The 17,282-nt window shown below is 36.6% G+C and overlaps 1 pseudogene; it reads left to right on the plus strand.

Moving 5' to 3' along the window:
- Positions 1–9,549: 9,549 nt before the first annotated feature.
- On the plus strand, positions 9,550–10,774 carry LOC103730716 (annotated as a pseudogene).
- Positions 10,775–17,282: the final 6,508 nt, after the last annotated feature.

Here is a 17,282-nt window from a genome sequence, read left to right on the forward strand (position 1 = left end):
AAAAAATTCTTGCTATAGGGGTTTTAAATTAACCACATAATGAGTACCTAATTCTCTTACCTAGTAAACAACTGTATCAAGAATTATCTTTAAATATAAGTCATTCACAGGATTCTGACAGAGGCCCCCTTTCTGACTTGCTAGATAACCTTAGGGTTCACATCTTTCCAATCTGTGTACCTTCTTCTATCGATTTCTTCTTGGTAGCTCAGAAACATATCTCCAAAGTCAACACTTTCTGATTTCCAGTTTCCACATTTAACTGGCTACCGTAGAATTCTATTTTGGTGTGTGCAAGAATACCACTTCCATCACTTATGTTTTCTCTCTTCACTACTTTCCATGAACAGAAAATTGATCATTCTTATGAACTGAGTTCAGTGAGTGGTTCTAGCATCTATTCCAGGTATGTTTTATTAGACTTTGTATTGTGTGTTTAGCACCCATTAATCACAAAGCTATTTACAGTAGCTGAATTTTCATGTCCATATTCTGAGTGTCTTAGCATATACATTTTAAAGGCCTAAGGAGAAAATACTCTTCCCCGGAGGATCTAACTCTCAAAGATTACAATAGCATATCTGTTAAGAATTCTTTCATTTGCAAATGATGATGTCCTGATTCTGTAGGACATCTTTAACTCTCACACTGAAAGGCAATATTCCCCCCATGCCCCAAATCATCCTAGTTTCATACCGAGTTAGTGATTACTTCCCTGGACCAATTACCCTGCTCCTGCAGTTTTTCAAACTAGACATTCATAAACTATTTGATCTGTCTTGTCTTTCTCATAAAATAATCAGTTGAGACTGTGAGTTAGACCTTTTCCTTCTTCCTGCTCTATCCTGGTTCTACACTGGAGCTCTCCCCTGTGTACTCTTTGACATGTGACACTCCCTTTCTAAGGAAATGGGAATAATAAAAGATGGGCTTCAATAGTATTAATCTCTCAGTTCCATCACTCAGTCACTTCCATAAATTAAATTCCATGAGGGCGTTTGTGACACCCTCTCCCAGGTTAACCAATTAGGGAACCTGAGTACGTGTGTACTTCTTGTTTTCTTAGCATTCACTTTCTTCATGTTCACTGCACCACCTTCGATCATATCAGCAACATCTCTTTACTCATCTACACCAAGAACCTGGCTTTGTACTTTCTTCTTATTGGTCCTTTCAGTTCCACTTATAAGCTAAGGACAGGGTGATGGGTTTAAATGCCTGAATATTACAGCACCATAAATTCTTTCCATTGCCTTCATATCTTACAATATGTGTACAAATAGCCAATCATAGGAACAAGAATTTCTGCCACCTGACTGTTTTCTTCTACAGACTCATTGCAGTTTTGGCCCTTATATTCACTGCCTCAGAATAGCATTTAAAGTCCTAGAGGAGATGTGTTTTCACTTAAGCTTTTTATAAACGTTTCTGTATGCCTTGGATCATCAACCCCAACTTACTTCTTCAAATACTATATATCATGGGGATATCAGAATGATTCATGATGATTTTTTTCTCTTTACTATACTACTTAGTATTATAATTTCTTAAAAGGTTCTTATCATGTCTCACAGTTGCTTAGCATAAGGACTGCTGCTGGACAATGAGAAATCTAAAAGCCAAGCCAGTAGCCTATAAGTCACATACCTAATGTTTTTATCCATTTTGACAGTATTTTGTGAACAGGGCAGTTGCTGATTAATAGAAGTATGGAGACATCAACAGGACACCTGTTTCAAATCTTTACTTTAAATCAACACTACTGTTCTAAGTGGTAATAGAAGAACCATATTTTTACCCTAAAAGGAATGAGTATAACCAAGATTACATTACATTAAATCCTATCACCGAAATGGAATGGTAATCTGTCTCTACTGTCTCTGAAGCTTTCTATCAACTAACAAAATAATCATTATTTCAATTGAATCAAGCACAAAAGATTACATAAAAATTTGTGTGATGGCTGCTTAGTGATTGGAGATTTGGTACCTCCTTTTTTACCCACTGGCATTTAGAAATTTAAAAAGGAGAACTGAAGGAATTTCATGCTCTACATATAAATTCCTTGAATATTAGTCAACATGTATAGCCACGGAATATTGAAGAAAAAGAATAAGTCGTCTAGCTCAAATTGAAACACAAATAACCTAGACAATTTGGATCCAAAGTCTTTATAAATGTCTGGTATCTGATTGACTGCCTAGATGGCAGCAACTGGAATACTTGTTCATTCCAGCTGTCCAGAATGATATTTTTCAAGATATCATTTTCATTTATGCAAAATTGTTTTCTGTGTTGGTATTCTTTTGTTGTTTATTTTGTTTTATGTTCTTTTGTTTGGGGTAAGGATATCACTATGCAGTTTAGCTTGGTATGGAATTCATTTTGCTGTCCAGGATTGCATCAAACTCTCAATCTTCCTACCTAAATCTCTATACAGTTGAGATGTTTGTCTCTCTAATGCTCATTTCTCATTTCTGATTTATTGAAACAGGGCCTTTTGTAAATGAAATTGTCCTCAAATTCACTGTGTACCTACAACCAAGACGATCCTCAGCTCTAGATAGTCTGGGCTTGTGTATTCTGACACCATTGCCATAGAATCATATGAGCAGGGTCCCAGGAGCTTGTAGGACTCTGTTTCCATAAGGCCATGCACCTTCTCCCTGGCTCTTATAATCTTTCCACCCCTTCATCTGCAGTGGTCCCAGAGGCCTTGGTGGGTGAAGTTTAATATAGCAGTCCTGTTCAAGGACCAGCCTTCAGCAGACTCTTACTCTCTAACTTTTGGCCATTTGTGACCTTTAGTGTTTCTGGCCCTAATCTTGAATACTAGCATTACTGGTGTACACCTCAAGACCAATGGGAAAATCACCAGACTACTCTTTGTATCTCACTAGTTGGAAATTTATAACATCATTGAAAGTATCTATGATGATTTATATTAGTTGTCAATTTTTCAAGATATAGAATCACCTTGGAGATCAATTTCTGGGCATACAAAGAGGTGTTATGTAGATTAGGTTAATTGAAATAACTCTTACCCTAAATGTAGGCAATACTATTATATGACTGGGATCCTGGATAAATAAAATGGAGAAAGTGGACTAAGCGCAAATATACATTACTCCCTGGATTGTGAATGCAATGTGACTGCTAGACTTGTGGTCCTGATGCCATGACTTCACAACATGATGCTGGACTGCATCACATCCAAAATAATTTAGAATTAATTCTTCCATCTTAAAATATTTCTCCTCTAATACTTGATCACAATATTTTCTGTATTACAAATTAATATTAATAATTTGAAAGTTTATCTCAGTTTTCATTTTAGCAAATAATTTTGTAACTCAGAATCACAATGAAACAACTTATCAGGTGGTACAGGCAGACATTAATTTTTTAAATTTGTTTTTATTGAAATTTTGTGTATTTAATACAGAGTATCTCAAACTATCTTAATCACCTTTATACCCCTGTCCCCATGAGCACACTCCCATAGACCTGCTACTGGAACCCATATGCTCTGTCATCCATGTTAAGGGTGACTGTGTCAAGTCATTGTCCCTAGACATTCCTCAGTGCAACTCCATCCACTGAGATCTAGTCAGCCTATCTAAAGATTCTTGTTTTAGGAAGATTAAAACTTCCTCACCTAGCAGTAATCAGTTTCCAATATTTTTTCATCAAAGATTGGGGACTGCTGTTCATTTCCTTAGTTCTATGCTGCATTTTTGTCTGTCTTAGTTTACATGGGACTTGTGTATGCTGACACCATTGCCGTAGAATCATATGAGCAAGGTCCCAGGAGCCTGTAGGACTGTTTACATATGCTCATGCACCTCCTCCCTGGCTTTTGCATTCTTTCCACCCCCTCTTCTGCAGTGGTCCCTGAGGCCTTGGTGGGTGAATTAATATAGCAGTCCTGTTCAAGGACCAGCCTTCAGCAGACTCTTACTCTCCACTTTTTGGCCATTTGTGACCTGTTGTGTTTCTGGCCATCTATTGCATGAGGGAGCTTCATTAATTAGAACTGAGAGATTCGTAGTGCCCTCTTCTTTATCCCTGTTCTGTGTCCCATGCACCTTAGATGTAGCAATTGTATTGTACGCCTGGGCAATTGATAGACAATGTCCTTGTGTGGCCAGTTGTGGTACTTGGTGATAGTCTCTGACTGGTGCAAAATAAGCTTCTTTGATGAGTGGTGACTGGGATATTTGTCTGTAAATATAAGGATATATATTTTGCACATAGTAAGAAATCACATTAGTCTAGGGATGTGACAGCCTTGGGGCTTTCTCTAAGATCTATGACCACTCCAGCCATGTATATTTGGTTATGTTTACAGTACCACACTTAAGTTTCTCCCATTGAGTGGGCTATTGATGTAGTTATTTGGTCTTGAATCTGATGTTGGACCATCGATTGATGTTTTCCCTTGGCACCTTCATATTGTCCTCCAAAGCTATGAGAGGTAGCCTTCAAGGGAAGTGGTTTCAAGTCAGTTCCAGCTCTATTGGTCCAAATCCTGCATCTGAAGTATGTTCTGTCTTCAGCAGTAGGATCTTACCATCAAGTTCTGGGAGGCCATCAAGGACTGTGACAATAGCCTGTGTAATTTTGGGAGTCTCTTGGACCATCCTGGACAACTGATAGAAGGTTTATAAATGATAAAATACTAAAAAGTAAATAAATTATATACTGAAATGTTCATAATATTTTTAATGAAAATGATCACCATTTATGGACTTAAACATTTAAGATTACTAGAGGGGAAAATGATCATTAAATAAAAGCACTATATCCAAAGATTTTTTTATACCCTTTGTTTATTTGTAGCTCTACTACCCACCAAAGCAAGGGTAGGTGTTAAGGCCTGTTTGGAACTTTACTGGGGCAAGGGATTAATATAAACCCTAAGACAAGTCACCAGTGGAAACTCTTTTGAAATTACAGAGATATTTACAAGATAATAACAGAGGTTTTTTATGGCACTGCATAACTCAGATATAACCTATGCAGATAAAATAGTTGAAAGTATGATGGTGACTTTTTAATTGAATTTTTATTAAATTTGAATTATTTCAAATTTCATACAACATATTTGGAAATATTTGGACCTCCTCCCATATCTGTACTTTCTACTTCATCTGATATATACAAATCATCTATCTACCATCTATTTATGTATCATCTATCTATCTATCTATCTATCATCTATCTACCCATCCATCTATCTATCTATCCATCCATCTATGCCTATGGAGTAAATTCTGTCCTCCTAAACCCTAAATTCCCTTCAGTGTGGGTCCACTGAAGATTGAATAACATACCCAGACTCATGCCCTTAAGAACATTGACTAACCCCACCAGCAACTGTCAGTTGCCCATTGTTATCCAGCTATGATTTGGATTTCTTACTTACTTCCTCACTTCTATGCTGGTATTTTTTCTGGCTTGATACTACATGGGACTTTTGCTTTCTGTCACTTCAAGTTGTCTGAAATATTGTTTCCTTGTGGTGATTCACCCTCTGTGGCTCTTAGAATCCTTTTTTCCCCCTTTCCACAATGATCCCTGAGTCTTGGGAGGCAGAAATTTGATATAGGTGTCCTATTCAAGGATAAATACTCTCCAATCTCATTTACACACATTGGCCAGTTGTGGGTTTTTGTATTAATCACCATTTGCCTAATAATGAATTTTTGTTTAATACTTTCTTGTATAAAGCATATACATTGACATTATCATATGCTAATCTTTTTGCATTATCCTTGTCTGAATCTTTGAACTTGTTCAGATACCTATCTTTGCTAAATTTCACATTTTTTTTTATCTTTCTGCTCTACTTTCTGCTGTCTCTGACTGTCAGCCTGGATGAAACCAGAAAGCACTGGGCATGGTAGAACATGAATGCTCTTTGGTCATGGAATTTCCTACTCAAAATATCTAGCCAGATACACCGAAATTCAGCTTCACTCAGGTTCTCAGCTCATGAGAGAGAGGAGTCAGAATCTTTGCTAGAGTATCACACAGACGGACATAGCATGTGCTACTATCTTGCTCTCACCTGAAATCTCACATTTCAGGCCTCATATTCCATGTTTCTCTCAGCAGCAGTTTTGTTTTCCAAAATTCCACCAGAATGGCCTATTAAACTTTGTTTTCAGTGTTCATTTGCTTTTTTAGTTCCAAGGTCCAAAATCTTCCACTTTCTTCCTGCAAACCAATTGCAAGTGCCTGAGAACTAAATGATCAGGATGATTACAGCAACAACCCCACTCCTGTTACCAATTTTGTGTGTTAGTGAATTTTTCTATTGCAGTGATAAAATACTCTGACAAAAGTGCCATAAGAGAAGAATGATTTATTTTGCTCATATTTTAAGGGTACAGAACCTTCGTATTAGAGGAGACTGGTCAATGAACATCCTCAACTTCTTTAGTTTTTTTCTTTTTTTTTTTCTTTTTGTCTTTTCAGTCCAAGATGCCAGCCCACTGAAGATGCCAGCCCACTGAATAGAGTTTCCCACAGTAAGTGTGTTTTCCTATATTTATGAATGTCCTGTAGATAATCTTTCATAGGCACACCCAGAGATTTGTCACCTAGGTGATTCTAAATGATGGCAAGTTGACAGTGTTAATCATCACAATAGGTTATTTTGAATGTTTTAGAAAACTCATTTTCACAAATGTTTTATGGCATAATAACTTCATTATGAAAGATCAGAAATATACTATTTGTTGAAACACAATAAGTAATTTATTAATTTCTCTTAGGTACTCTTATTCCTACTCCCACCTGGTTCTGCAGATAAGCTTTTCTTTAGTTATGTTAGCAGCGCTAAATTCCTTAAAGGGTGACTCTTTGTTACTTTTCCACTTTGCTGTTACAAAATTAAATATTCTATAGTTATGTTTATTATTCATATATTTAAACTAATTATACAGACTTAATATTTAAAAATTGATGATATGTTAACAATTATGTTTCTTCATTTAAATTAACCTATTACTTATGGACATTCTCCACTAGGAAATAAGTGACTTTGGACAACTCATTGGACTTTAAGCACACAGTACACTAGTAGTGGCTGCCCAAAATAACACCTGGTATGGTGGTACATAAAAGATTCCAAAACGTTCTGGAAAATTAATAAATTTTAAAGTTTACTTTTTGAATATAATTAATATTATATCAGAGTGATGACTTTTTACAGAATTGTATTTGGTTCATTATTAGTTGCTGGAATCAAATACTTGACAGAAACACCAGAAGGATTATTTTGGCTTCTGTTTTAGGAGATTCAGTCCTTAATTGCTTGCCCTATCTGCTGAAACAGAACATCACAATAGGAAGACAGTGATAGAAAAGAACTGTTCATATCACAGCAGACTATAAACAGAGAGAGTATCAAAAATTGACCAGGGATAGCATGTCCTCATAGATGTGCCCGCAGTAAGTTATTTTCTTCAGGTAGGCCCCCATCTCCTAGAGTTTATACAACTTCTCAAAATATTGCTAAGTCTTAGGGTCAGACTTTCAATATGCTATCCTGGTGGGAGCATCTCCTATTCAATCCTAAATATTCTGCCCCTAGTCTCCAAAGACGCATATCCCTGTCATAATACAAAATGCATTTAGTCTATCACAGAGTGCATAAAGCCTTAAAAGTTCCAAAACTATTCAAAAATCTATGCCCAGATTCTTTATGGATGCCCAAGAAAATCTTTTAACTGTGAGCTCCTGAACAAAAAAGAAAACACTTGAACAAACAAACAAATCAAATCAAATTATTATACTTCCAACACACAACTGAGCAAAGTCAGTCTTACCATTCCAATGCAGAAGAAAAGGGACACAGAAAGGAGCATGGGGACAAAGCAAGATCAAACCCCAGAAAGGACAAACATTAAAACTTGGAGCTCATGTCCAGGTTCCAAGGCATTTGGTGGTATAGTTGAGCCCTGAATGCCCTTGCCAGCTGTAGTCCATTTATCTTCTTTTATGGACTTTCTTCATTCATTGCCTATAGTTCTGTTTACAGATGCTCCATGTTCCTGACACTTGTGACATTTTGGTGGTCTCACTTGCAGCTGATGCTTCCCCCTCACAGCACCATATATCATTCTCTCAGGGGGTCATGCACAGGGAATCTGACCCTGCTATGCAGCCCCTGGTCATTGAATGCAATCTCAGTGGAAGTTTCCATGATGCTTCAACTCTTCCCTGGCTCATTAGGGCACTCGAGTGAGTTTTCTTTCCTCAAGGAAGAGACTATCAAATGAATTTTCAATTTTACAACCTACAAACTTTAAGGAAATGTTTCTGTGAAAAGTTTTAGTTATCACAGTTTTGACCACATGTCATAGGTATTGCATTTATTTATATGCTGGTATTCTCTCTTGTGCACACATGCATGTGTGTGTGTATGTGTGTGTTTACTATTGAATTTTTGTGTGTTTTATGCACATCATCTTTATTTTATGCACATCATCTTTATCCTCTTTATGCCTACTTGCATAAAGAGGACTCTTCCCACAGCCCTGCCCCCAATACTGGATTTCATGAATTATATCATTTATGTTAAGGCCTATGAGTCAAATTAGTGACCTCTGATGTCCCTCAGTGCATGTTCATCCACTGGAGTCTAGTCAGTCTATATAGAGTCACTTCCTTAAAGAAGACTAGCTCTTCCTCACCCAGTAGTAATCAGCTGCCCAATAGTACTTTGGCTATGATTTGAGCGTGATGCCAATTTCCACAGTTCCATTATATGTTTCTGTCTGCTTGAGTATGCATGGGTCATGTGCATGCTGTCACCATTTCTTTAAGTTCACATGAACAAGTTCCCAGGAGCCTGTAAGACTCTATTTCCATATATAGAAAATGTACACACTTTCCCCCGGCTCTTACAATCTTTCCATCCCTTCTTCTACAGTGGTCCCTGAGGCCTAGGTTCATTACCTTCTGTTGCATGAGGAAGCTTCATTGATGAGCGTTTAAAGATGCAGTAATTTTTTTTTCAAAATTTCTCCATATTCCTCTGGTTTTCAACATTTTGAGTGAGAAGAATATTTTGTTAATTAGGCTAGAAAGCATGTTTGCTTTCCATTTGTTGCTAAGTTGGTAGTTTTAAACAAATGTTCTCTTTTCAGAAATAACTCCTTTAAAACAAAGAACTAATTAATACCTAAATGAAAGTTCAGTTCAAAATTTACTGAAAATGCAGATTTCTTTTCACTAGTAGTGAATATGTTATTCATCAGGAGGATCTTTGTCAACATTAGAGATTTTACCAGGGTACATAATACTTAAAGAAAGTGAATACTTATATTATCTTTAAAATCCTTAGTGTATACCAACTCTGAGGAAGAAGTAAGGAGGGTATTGGTATTGGTTTTTGAAGTAAAAACGTTCATAATCTTGCTGATAGAGGTTAGAAATAAATTTAGAATACAGTCTAGTGCTATATTTATACTGAAGAAATTAAAACTTATGAAATGGCAGGAAGCAGTAGATCCTCTCCATCCTTCACCTGCCCCCATGACTGACAAGGAAACAGCCTTTGGCAACACAAAAAAGTATGATAACGGAGTGCAAAATATGGAAAAAGAGCACTGTTTTTCTTCACGATTTGGTGAAGACCTATGCTCTGGAGTGGCCCGGCTTAACTGTCCAGTGGCTTTCAGATGTTAGTAACCAGACTTGAAGGGAAAGATTTCATCATTCACTTGCACACAAATCAATGAACAAAAGCACTTTGTGATCATCCCTAATAATGATGCTTTTTTCAATGCATCACACTCTGGCAGTGGAAAAGGAGAATTTGGATGTTTTGGATCTGTTGGCAGGAAATTTTAAATAGAAATCAAGATCAATAATTAAGAATATACAGGACCCTTTACATGCCCCAGAACACTTTCATCACTGCAACAACTCAACCAGTGATGCTGTTGTTTCTGGTTACATAAAGCCTCCTCTCAAAGCAGACACTTCTAGGGTGTGTGATCCAGACTTCCATTTTCATGGAAATCAGAAGGAAGGCTATGGGCTTCCTTGATTCCCAAATTTTATTGGGCAAGTAGTGCTTCCAAAAGAAGGAAAAGAAATGGGTGCAAAGACCGTATTTACAGGACAGAGAGCAGTAGGGTACGATGTTTCCTGGCATCTGCTCCATGAGTCTCTGTTTGGGTCAGTTGCTGATGCTCAGAAACTTATGATTTGGGATTCTTTTTCAAACAAACCAAGCCACTCAGTTGGTGCTCACACAATTGAATTGTCTTCCAGTCCTTACAGTGAGATCATTCTTGCCACAGGATCAACTGACCAGACTATTTCCCTGTAGGATCTGAGAAATCTGAAACTCAAGTTGTGTTTTTTTTAAATCACATAAGGATGAAACATTCCATGTTCAGTGATCACCTTACAGTGAAAGTGCTTGGCTTACAGGGGTACTGACTGTAATCTGAATGTCTGAGATTCAAGTAAAACTGGAGAGAATACACCTTAGAAGATACAGAAGACGGCTGACCAGCAATGTTGTTTATTCATGGTGGTCACACTGTTAAGGTTTCAGATTTCTGTTGGTTCTCAGTGAACCTCGGATGATTTGTTTTCTATATAAAAGACAATACGTAATGCAAGTGTGCTCATAGCAGAGAATACTTATAATGATGGAGACCCTGAAGTGCAGATCCAGAAGGACAAGAATGCTAGACCAGTCTGAAATTATGATTTTAGACTCCCTTTGTTTTCTTCTGAACCTTGAAATTGACTTAACACTGATAGACAAAAATTTTGTTCAGCTAGCCCCCTATAATAGGAGCCCAAACAGTGGATGTTTTCTAAATCTTAACTAGAGGTCTTAATTCAACAAGGCCAGGAATATTTAATTTTTCTTGAATTTTCTTGAAAAAAAACCCCACAGTTTGAAAGTTTTAGAACTAAGGAGTATTATATGTGATTATGTTTCTTCCTCAGCTATATCCCCAAGTTTTTCAACCTCTATGTAATGTCTAGATTGAGTAAGGCATAGACCCAGGTGAGGTAGTTCTCTAAGCCACGAAGTGTAAATAGTGCAAGAAGTCATTTTTATTCAGGAATTAGAGGGGATTAAAGTCACCCAGGTCCTCACATCTGATTTCCAGGATGCATTTTCCTCTGTAGACCAGTCTCCTCTGTGTTTCTTCATATAAGTCTACGTTTTCTTCTTTCACCATGCATTTTTGCATGTTAGCACATTTCTTGAGCTTTTTTCATACTATTCTTTCCTTCCTATGAAATATTTTTTGTTTTGGTTTGGTTTTTAAACTTAGGTCCATCAACTTGTAAACAAATGGATAGTTTTATGTGGTGCTATGGTACAGGTGAACTGTCAGTTATTTGATATCTTGTGCTTGTTTTTAGAATGAAGTAAATTCTTGATCAGAATTGTTTTATTTTTTAGGGGTTACTACTTGTACACTATGGTTCGATACCACGTCTGTTTTCCTTCACCAGTCTCACCGTCAGGCCCATGACTTACTGTGTAAGTGCTTATAATGGAATAAATAGATTTTCTACATAAAAAAACACAAGAGATGATTATTTAACTCTACCAAAAGATGTTTTTATTTAGGTTGTTTGTAAAAAAAAAATAAAGCATCATTTAGCTCTAGAAATTTTGAGATGATAGTTGTGATTCAGTAAAATAATGGAAATTCTTAAAAAAAATTTTGGTATGTAAATAGTACAAGGTCATCAATTCTAGTACAAAATTAATGGTATTTTCCAGTTTATACCTGAGCTATCGCACATGATGTCACTTGATAATCCCTCTATCACCCATTTTTCAGAACTCAGAACTACTACACATTCAGAAAGCATGTTATCTGGAAGCATAGAGTTTGAATAGCACTGGTAAGTAAGATGTTTTCAAGTTTTAATTTTTATTATATTTCCCCAATTTTAATTGAAGTTTTGTGTATTTCATACAGAATGTCTCAATCAATCTTAGTCATCCTTATATCCCCTTCCCCACTGGCACCCTCCCATAGGCCCCTTACTGGAATTCATACTTTCTGTCATTTGTCTTAAGGCCTATCTTGTCAAGTTAGTGTCCCCAGATGTCCCTCAGTGCAAGTTCATCTACTGAGGTCTTGTCTGCCTATTTAGTGTCTCTCGCTTTAGGAAGATCAGTTCTTCCTCACCCAGCAGTAATCAGCTGCCAATATTCTTCAGTTATGATTGCATTCAGCTGGCCATTTCCCTAGTTCTATGGTAGGTTTTGACTGAGTTTAGATAGGTCCTGTACATGATGAAACCATTGCTGTAGGTTCATATGAGCGTGGTCCCAGGAGCTTGTAGGACTCTAATTCCATATGGTCATGCACCTCCTCCCTGGCTCTTACAATCCTTCTGCCTTCTCTTCTGAAATGGTCCCTGAGCCCTGTGTGAGTGAAGTTTAATATGAGTCCTGTCCACTATTTTTAATCTTTACACTTTGGTCACTTGCGATCTTTTGTGTTCCTGGCCCTCTGTTGCATAAGGGGGCTTCATTAATGAGAACTGAGATATTCATTATCGTTATTTGTACTCCTTGTTCTAGGTTTCCTGAAATGTATGTGGAGAGGTTACACTGTAGATGTGCCACTTAGACTTGCGCAATTCACAAACAATGTCTGTGGGTGACCTCTTGTGGAACTCTGTCATACTCTACATCTGCTACAAATGAATCTTCTTTGATGAGTGGTGACTGGGATATTTGTCTGTAAATGTAACGATACATATTTTGCTCACAGTAAGAAATTACATTAGTCTATGTATGTGATAGTTTTGGAGTTTTCTCTAGGATCTATTACCTCTCCAGGTAGGTATATTTGGTAATGTTTATAGTACCACACATGAGTTTTCTCCCATTGAGTAGGATTTTAGTCCAGTTAGGTAGCTGTTGAGTACCCTGAAGAAAAAATTGCCACTACTGCACCAATGTCATATGCTGTGCATGTCATCAAGGTGGTTATTTGGTCTTGAAGCTGGTGTTAGACCATCTATTGATGTTATCCCTTAGCACCTTGTATAATGTTTTCCATAGCTATGAGAGCTAGTCTTCAGGGGAAGTGGCTTCCTGGTCCATTGCTCCAAATCCTGTGTCCAAAGTATGTTCTGTCTTCAGGAGTGGGGTCTTTCCTTCAAGTTCTGGGAGGTAATCAAGGGATGTGGCAATAGCCTGTGTAATTTTGAAAGTCTCTTGGACCACCCTGGCCAATAACTCATAGGAAGGTTTCTTCTATCTGGTACTGTTTCTTGTTATATAACTTTTAGCTATACGTATGTACTCATGTGGCCATATTGCATGTGTAATTTATTTAGGTTGCTGGACTATTATGATTTCCTCTGGTTTTCCACATTTGGGCTTTATTTATCTCTCATCTCTGTCTCTCTGTGTCTAAATCCTCCACCGTGACTTCCAAATTTAATGTGACCCCTTTCCCCCATTTCTCCCTGGATAATACCTGTCTCTTATGGTTCCACCTCTCTTGAGCTCCTTCTTTCCTTTTATCTTCAAAGTTCTGTGTATAACTTTTCCACCCCTCATCCCATTGAAATACCCCCATTTTCTCCATTCCCCCTTACTAACACTTCTTCTCTCCTGGAATTCTTCTCTCTCAGGTTACTTCTTTCCCTTTAACTCCCTGGTTCCTTTACAGTATCCCAGTAACTGCAGTTACATCATGTGCAGTTACATCAGGATACATACTATATGAGGATTTGGTGCTGGGATCCACACATGAATGAGAACATATGTACAAACGTCGCTTTTGTTTTGTTTTGTTTTGTTTTGTTTTGTTTTGTTTGAATCGGTTACTTTACTTACTATAGCAGTTTCTAGTTCCATCCATTTACCTGCAAATTCATGATTTCATCTTTCTTTACCACTGAGTAGACCTCCATTGTGTTAATGTACCACATTTTCATTATCTACTCTTCAGTTGAGGGAAATTTAGGTTGCACCATCTCTTAGCTATTCTGGAAAGAACAGCAACAAATATGGATGTACAAGTGTCTCTGCAACAGAATGAGTCCTTTGGATATGTGCCAAGGAATGGTATAATCAAGTCAAATGGTGGGTTCATTTTTATATTTTTAAGAGTTCTCCACAGTGCTTTTCATAGGGGTTGCACAAGTTTGCAATCCCACCAGCAGTGAATGAGTGTTCCCCTTTCCCCATATCCTCTCCAGCATTTGGTATCATTTGTTCTCTTAATCTCAGCCAGTGTGACTGGGGTAAGATGAACTCTTAAAGTGGTTTTAATTTGTATTTCTACAATTATCAGCTATGTTGAACAGTTTTTAAGATATGTCTTAGCCATCTTTCTTTCTCGTTTTGAGAACTCTCTGTTCAGATCTTTAACCCATCTTTTATTTCAGTTATGTGCTTTCTTGATTCTTTCTTTTTTGGGTTCTTTATATATTCTGGATGTTAAAGCTCTGTCAGATCTGTCACTAGTGAATATTTTCTCCCACTCTGTGGGTTTTCTCTTTACTTCTTTGGTTAATTCATTTGATGCACAGAAGATTTATAGTTTAATGAGGTTTCATTTGTGGATTCTTGACCTTAATTCCTGAGCAATTGATGTCCTACTTAGAAAATCCTTTCTACATCTTGTAGGTTATTATCCATCTATATCTTGTAGGTTATTACCAAAGTTTTCTTCTAACAGTTTCAGAGTTTCAGCTTTGACATTGATGTCTTTGATCCATTTGGAGTTGACTTTTCTGCAAGGTGAAAGATAAAGGTCTAGCTTCATTCTTTTACATGTAGCGATCTAGTTTAGCTAGCACCATTTGCTGAAGATGTTGTCTTTTCTCCAGTGAATGTTCTTGGCAATATCTTTGTCAAATATCTGGTGACTGAAATTGCATGTACTTATGTTGGGGTCTTCTATTGATCTATGGGTTTATTTTTGTTCCAGTACTATGCTGTTTTTTAACTAGTGTTCTGCAATACGGACTGAAATCTGATATAATAATTCCCCAGCATTGCTGTTTGTGCTCAGGTTTGCTTTGCTATCCAGGGTCTTTTGTGCTTCTATATGTGTTTTAGATTTTATTTTTCTAATTCTTTGAACAATGTCATGGGAATTTTTGGTTGGCATTGCATTGAAACTGTAAATGGCTTTTGTTAGGATGGTAATTTTCACAATATTAATTCTCCCAGTCCTTGGCTGGGGAGGTCCTTCCATCTTCTGTTGTCTTTCTCAGTCTCTTTCTTTAATGATTTAAAATTTTCATTGTAGACATCTTTAATGTCTTTGGTCAGGTTTATTCCAAGATATTTTTTGAAGCTATTGTGAATGGGAGGATTTCCATGTACTCTTTCTCCAATTGCTTATTATTTATATATAGAAAGGTTACTTATTTCTATAGATTACATTTATAACCTGCCACTTTAGTGAAGTGTTAATCATTTCTAGTAGTTTTCTGGTGGAATTTTTTGCATCTCCTGGGTGTAATATATCATCTGCAAAAAGGGATAATTTGACCTCTTCTTTTCCAATTAATACTCCTTTAGTTTCCTTCTCTTGTCTTATTTCTCTAGCAAGAGTTTCAAGCACTATATTGAAAAGAAGTGGAGATAGTGGACAGCCATGACTGGTTCCTGATTTTATTGGAATGCTTCCAGTTTCCTCAATTTAGAATAATGTTGGCTGTGGGTTTGTTGTATATAGCTTTAATTATGTTAAGACACATTCCCTCCAGTCAAAATTCCTTCTAAGCCCTTTAACATAAATGTATGCTGAATTTTGTCAAAGGCCTTCCTGCGTCTATTGAGATGACAATGTCATTTGTGTCTTTGAGTCCATTGATATGGTTTCTGACATTTTTTGTCTTAAAGTATATTTATCCCTGCATCTCCGGAATAAAGCTGAATTGATCATGGTGGATGATCTTTTTGATGTGCATTTTTATGTAGTCTGCAAATATTTTGTTGAGTTTTTGCATCTCTGGTCATTAAGGATATGGCTCTTTAATTTTCTTTTTTGGTTGTGTATTTACCTGGTTTTGGTATTATAGTGATGCTCGCTTCATAGAAGGAATTTGGGTGTTCTTCCTGTTTCTATATTTTTGAATAATTTAAATAGTATTGCATATAAATCTTCTTAAATATCTAGTAGAATTCTGCTGTGACTGCATCTGGGCCTGGGCAGTCTAGAGATTTTATATTACTGTTTTAATTTCCTCATATGTTATGAAAATGTTTAAGCTACTGATCTCTTCTTGGTTTCCCTTTGGTGATTCCCATGATTTTAGATATACATAGTTATTTGGGGGGGATGTTCAAATTTAATAGCATTTAGGTTTTTAAAGTATCCCCTTTAATGTTTTGGATATTTTTGTTGTCTGTTATGATTTTTCCCCTCCTCTTTGATTTTTTGGATTTGGAGTTGCTCTTTCTTTCTTCTGGTTAAATGGGCTAAGGGTCTATCTTGTTCATTTCTTCAATGAACCAGCTCTTGAAATCATTGATTCTTTGTATTGCTTTCTTTGTTTTTATTTCATTACTTTCTGCTCTGCTTATGTTATTTCTTCTTATTTTCTGGGTTTAGATTTCATTTGTTATTGTCTTTCAGGAGTCTTGATTTACAGTGTTAAGTAATTTATTTATGTTCTCCCTGATTTTTTAATGTGGGCTCTTAGAGCTATAAACTTCCCTCTTAGGACTGCTTTTAAAGTGTCCCAGAGGTTTTGTTGTGCTATATTGTCCATTTTGTTTAATTCCAATAATACTTTTATTTCTTTCTTACTGTCTCATTTTGACCCAATCATTATTCAGAAATGTGTCATTTAATCTCCGTAGGTTTGTGTAGTTACTAGGATTCCTTCTAGTGTTGATTTTAAGCTTTATTGCATTATAGTCTGATAGAATGCATTTGATTATTTCATTTTGGTTTTATTTGTTGAGGTTTGTTTTGTGCCCCAGTTTATGGTCGATTTTTGAGAACGTTCCATGGAGTGCTGACTAGCAAGCATATTCTTTGATGACTCGGTGGAATATTTTATAGATGTCTGTTAGGTCCTCTTGATGTATGGCATTTTTTAATTCAAATGTCTCTCCAGTTGACCTGTCTAATGAAATGAGTAGGGTATTGATGTTCCCTACTATTAATGACTTGGGATTCATTTGTATCTTAAAGTCCTGAAGTATTATGAAGTTGGGTGCACTAGAGTTTGATTCATATATGTTCTTAATTATATCTTCTTTGTCAGTTGTTCCTTTGATTAGAATGGAGTGA

The sequence above is a fragment of the Nannospalax galili genome, unplaced genomic scaffold (genome assembly GCF_000622305.1).
Source record: "Nannospalax galili isolate Female #2095 unplaced genomic scaffold, S.galili_v1.0 scaffold873, whole genome shotgun sequence".
Taxonomy (NCBI): Eukaryota; Metazoa; Chordata; class Mammalia; order Rodentia; family Spalacidae; genus Nannospalax; species Nannospalax galili.